The following is a 6,000-nucleotide window of genomic DNA, read 5'->3' as shown; positions in this document are numbered from 1 at the left end:
ATATAGGTAATCTAAGTTTCATTTACTTGCGCGGATGAGATGCTCGCGGGCATCTAATCACGTTCTCGCAATTGTTCTCGTGGTTTATGACTTCGCGAACAGCGGATTACGTCTCGTGGGGTACACGAATGATTGCACAGCATCAAACACCTTTATAGTCACAAAATTTACTTGTTCTCTTAGCGTGATTCCTTAACATCTTCACACCACGCATACGGTTAAACACCACCACGTCACTCCCTCACTCGTTCTGGAGCGAAAAAAACAAAGAAGCGACTATAGCGGTGTTATCATAATCGATATCAGTGCTATTCGATACATGCTTACATACATAATATGTTTTTTTTTGTAACATTCGTGATGATACTTTCCACCGTTCTTCTTTTAGTGTGTCATTCATGTTTTACACAACGTGGCAGTGGACAAACAATGTAACAGAGGAATATTTGCAGCAGATTTACTAGGCCCAGTAAAATGAGCAAGTCTTAATTATATGTTGAATTTATTTTTCCACACGGTCATCATCCGTCGCTGCCAAGTGTCGGAGTGTGGGTAACGCTGGAGCACGCAATCGTGTGCTGGTAGCGAATTACAGCACCCGTCAGCTGACACTGACAGCTAACACGCGAACCAATCAACGCATCATCCGATCGATGCTTCTGGTCCGGCCGCCGCGCCGGCAGCGAACACAGGCCCTTACATTCAGCACTCCAAGCCATTGCGTAAAACGAAGTGCCCTTCCTATTCCATACCCCTGCCCCGCCCCCTCCCCCCCCCCCCCCCCTCTCTTCTCTCCCAAAAAAATCTAGAGAAATATTCGCATGGGAAGGTATACCAGTCATCATAACCGTGCGATGTTATGCACAGTATTATAGACGGATGTATGCCGTCATATTCCAACCAGGGAACCAGCCATACTGTCACTTTGTAAGTAGGCTGTTTAGGTTTTTTTTAATTGGTAACGCCGCGTAGCGCTCTGTATGAAAATCACTGGCTGTGCTGTGTGCAGTCTGTGGCTGGTTTGCATTGTTGTGTGCCATTGTAGTGTTGGGCAGTTGGCTGTTAACAGCGCGTAGCGTTGCGCAGTTGGAGGTGAGCCGCCAGCAGTGGTGGATGTGGGGAGAGAGATGGCGGAGTTTTGAGAGCGGATGATCTGGACGTGTGTCCATCAGAGACAGTAAATTTGTAAGATTGGATGTCATGAACTGATATATATATATATATATATATATAATGACTTTTGAACAGTATTAAGGTAAATGCATTGTTTGTTCTTTATCAAAATCTTTCATTTGCTAACTATGCCTATCAGTAGTTAGTGCCTTCAGTAGTTTGAATCTTTTATTTAGCTGGCAATAGTGGCGCTCGCTGTATTGCAGTAGTTCGAGTAATGAAGATTTTTGTGAGGTAAGTGATTCATGAAAGGTATAGGTTATTGTTGGTCAGGGCCATTCTTCTGTAGGGATTATTGAAAGTCAGATTGCGTTGCGCTAAAAAATATTGTGTGTCAGTTTAGTGTTGATCAGAATAGGTGAAGAGCGAAATGTCTAAGTACGTTCAGTTCTGCTCAGCTGTATGAAAATCAAATAATGTAAGAGGTTTATCAGCACAGTCAGTTTTAAATTTTTCAGAGGGGATGTTTCAACTTGTCAGTCCGAAGTATGGCCTGACATGTTTCAAATACACAATACGTTCTTGAAGGTTGAAGGGTTTTCAGATACTGAAAAATAAAAATACTGAGAACGATCATGTATCCACCCAATTTTTTAGATAGAAAATACGACTAATGAGCGTAGCTAAAGCGTTACACTTTTATGCGTAAATGGCAATTAGAAAGCTCTGTAATTAGCTTGTAGCTTCTTGAGGGGCCAAATAGTTCATAAAACGTTATAAAAAAAGTTTTTAAAAAACCGCTAGCAGTGATAATTTTTTATTAAATTGCTTAAATTATTTAATACCGCAACATATTTCCAGGTATAACCTCACCACAAGGCAAAAAATGACATTACAAAATATGTAGCATGAATGCACGTGGATATAAATGTAGTAATTTTTTGTCTTGGCATATGTTGTCACTTGCGAAACAGAGAACTAGTACATTTAGATCAACATGTATTCGTGTTAAATGTTATTATATTGCCATTTGTTATCACAATGATGTCATACCCCGAAATATGTTCCAATATTTTAAAAAAATTTGTAAGTTGATAAAGAATTGTGACTGGCAGCGGTCTCCGAGAAACCTGATTATAAGTTTTAACGAACAGTCATGGTCAGATAATAGCCAGCATGGCTAATTTCGACGGCTGTTATATAATATTTGTTTCTTTCCATAAACTAATTTTCTAGCCTTTTCAGGTCTATCTTCACACGGGGCTTAGCGTGATCTTGAATAGTGCTCCTATAATGAGATAGGAAACACTTTAATGTATCGCCATGAGTCTTAATCGTAAGTTGTTTCGAAAGATGAATTTCTTCACTTAGTGCGGCGGTGCAGGCGGCATTGATATTAATGTCTACCTCCCAGCTTCCATTTTTAATGCTTATCTGCCGTAGAACTAATCAATATTCAATACAGACACTATGTGCACCATAAACCCACCAGTATGCAGCATGTGCCGTATAACAGATGTATACAGCAAAGATCAGAGCTCAAAGATGTACCAGTATACGCTTGGAAACAGTTATATGACTTTTATGTACAAAGCATAATGGTAGTGTGGGACAATACACTGAGGTAGCAAAAGATATGGAATACCTCCTAACATCGTGTAGGACCTCCTTTTGCCCAGCGCAGTGCAGAAATGAGACGTGGCATGCACGCAACAAGTCGTTAGAAGTCACCTGCGAAATATTGAAGCAGCCTTTATAGCGCCCACAATTGCGGAAGTATTGCTGTTGCAGGATTTTGTTCGGGAATTGATCTCTCGATTATGCCCCATAAAAGTTAGATGGCATTCATGTCGGTCGATCTGTGTGATCAAATCATTTCCTGGAACTGTCCAGAATGTTCTTCAAATCAATTGCGGGCAGTTGTAGCCCGATGATATGTCACATTGCCATGCATAAAAATTCCATCTTTGTTTGGGAACATGAAACCATGAATGGCTGTAAATAGTCTCCAAGTTGCCATACATAACCATTTCCAGTCAGTGATCGGTTCAGTTTGATCAGAGGACACAGTCTGTTCCATGTAAACACAGCCCATACCATTATAGACCCACCACCAGCTTGCATAGTGCGTAGTTGACAACTTGGGTCCATGCCTTCGTGGGGCTTGCTCCGCACTCCAAACCTAACATCAGCTCTCACTAACTAAAATCGGGACTTATCTGACCAGGTCACGGTTTTCGAGTCGTCTAGGTTACAACCGATATAGTCACGAACCCAGGAGAGGCACTGCAGGTGATGTGTTGCCAGCAAAGTGATTCGCATCGGTCGTTGCTGCGTAGCGCATTAACGCCAATTTTTGCCTCACTGTCCTAACGGATACGTTCGCCGTACGCCCCGCGTTGATTTCTGCGGCTATTTCACGCAGTGTTGCTTGTCTGTTAGCACTTACAAGTCTACGCAAACGCCACTGCTCTCGGTCGTTAAGTGAAGACCGTAGGCCACTGCGTTGTCTGTGGTGAGAGATGATGCCTAAAATTTGGTGTTCTCGGCACACTCTTAACACTGTGGATCTCATTATACTGAATTCCCTAACGATTTCCGAAACGTAATGTCTCTTGCGTCTAGCACGTTCTTACAATAATAACTTGTTCAGAAAGTTTCAGCTGTTTATGAATCTAATGGACAACTGTTTAGAACTGCCGGCCGGGGTGGCCGAGCGGTTCTAGGCGCTACAGTCTGGAACCGCGCGACCGCTACGGTCGCAGGTTCGAATCCTGCCTCGGGCATGGATGTGTGTGATGTACTTAGGTTAGTTAGGTTTAAGTGGTTCTACGTTCAAGGGGACTGATGACCTCAGAAGTTAAGTCCCATAGTGCTCAGAGCCATTTGAACCATTTTAACGTGACCTGTTGCTTTGCCTGTGGTCTTATACTAACATGACCCTAGGTTATCGGCTTATGGCAAATACGGATTCAGTTTATTGAAGCTGCTATGATTATATGTACATGAGTATTGCATGTAATGGACAGCAATTACGTATCGAATTTCCGGTTAACATACATTGATGGTGTTCTAGCTTACTCATAATGGATAAACTTAATCTTGCCTTAAATTGTTTATATTAGGGTTATTTAATGTCAATCCAGTGTTATAAATTGAGTCAGCGAACGCAGATATGGAAGTACAATTCGCTCTTTGACTGCTAACAGTAATTAACTCTCGCCGCACGGACGGTAATACAAATCAAATCATACCACATGTAAAGGATCGGAGTGAACGAGACCAAAACTGGTCTAAATCTACACTGGTACTCTACGAACTATAATACTATGGGAAATGTAGGGTGAATGGTGTCAAGTATCATTAGCTATAATTTACTTTTCTTTCGCGGGTGGTGCATGGGCAGCATGTACACTTTTGCAATGGCCTCAACTTCTTATGTTTGTCATAGTAGTCAATATGAGATACGTGGGCTTGGTAGTAGTTTATACACGCGGACCACTTTCGAAAGGTTATTCATTGCTCTTTAAGACCAACGTTTCTCGCGCTGCACAAAATCTTCGTTTTAGCGTATTTCACAGTAATTTGTCGACGATGTGTGCTATTACCCAAAACTTAAGTGTCCTTACGAGAAGACGTATCATCACTATACATGGCAGTCCAATTATCTCCCAAAAATTATATTGTTTATAGGAAACGTGTAATCTTTGCTATTATTTAGTCAAGGATCACAAGATTACAGTGCATTACTCTCATAATGTGTCAGTTGTGTCTGTACTTTTTTGTGAGCGGAGTGTAGTCTTTTGATGAAAGTTACAACATAAGGCTAATTGGATACTGTTTTGCACACGGAAACCTCAGATTTCTCGAGGCAAGTATTCAGGACAGCTCAGTTTCAAGACTGTTGAAATTGGAGCTGCATTCGAGATTGTCGAGGCAAGACTCAGGTCGCGCGGTTCCAGACTGAAGCGCCTAGAACCGCTCGGCCACATCTGCCGGCTCCCTGACATCCATTTGTTGTATAATCTTAGAGCGTCTTCTGAGCTCAAACGTAGTGATGTATCTCGTACAGAATAAACCCCTCCATGAGAACCAACATGGATTCGGAAAACATCGATCACGTGAAACCTTACTCGAACTTTTTTTGTACGGCTACTGAAAGCTTTGGATGAAGGGAGTCAGGTAAATGCAGTATTTCTCGATTTCCGAAAAGCATTTCACTCAGTACCACATCTAAACTTGTGACTGAATTGAGGAATTTTTGATAGAGAGGACACATCAGGTTCTGGAGAATCATCAGTAGATATAGAAGTAAGTTCGTGTGTGATCCTAGGGAAATGTGTTGGGACGCTTGCTATTCATGATGTATGTTAACCCTAGCAGTACCAACCCATTTGCCATAACGCTCATTACCCACGGGTGGGGGGTACTTTATGCCCCACCCTAAAAAAACTGCAAAAAAATCGTTAATTAGTGTTGAATTTTACTCATAGCATACTTTTTAAAGAGGTATTGTGTAAGTTTGGTCCTGCACCTGAAAATATTGACATTCATTGAGGAAAGTGACATCTACTACTAAGTCTTAAATTTTTGGATTAAGTATAACTGAAAAGTTTGAAACGCATTCGGAATCTGGTAGAAGAGTTTCAAAATTTAAAAATAAAAAGTAACTGACTACATTAAAATATTTTCAAAATGTAGACATAAAGTAGCCCCACCGCCGTCCCAGACCCGAGCCCCGTTGTAAGTAGGCTGTTTATGTTTTTATGTTGGTAACGCCATGTAGCACTCTGTATGAAAATCACTGACTGTGCTGTGTGCAGTCTGTGGCTGGTTGGACTCATTGTTGGAATATTCGCTTGTGTAGTGTTGGGCAATTGGATGTGA

This window comes from Schistocerca americana, chromosome 2, assembly GCF_021461395.2.
Source record: "Schistocerca americana isolate TAMUIC-IGC-003095 chromosome 2, iqSchAmer2.1, whole genome shotgun sequence".
Lineage (NCBI taxonomy): Eukaryota > Metazoa > Arthropoda > Insecta > Orthoptera > Acrididae > Schistocerca > Schistocerca americana.
The sequence above is the reverse complement of the archived record's forward strand: the minus strand, read 5'-3'. Positions refer to the sequence as shown.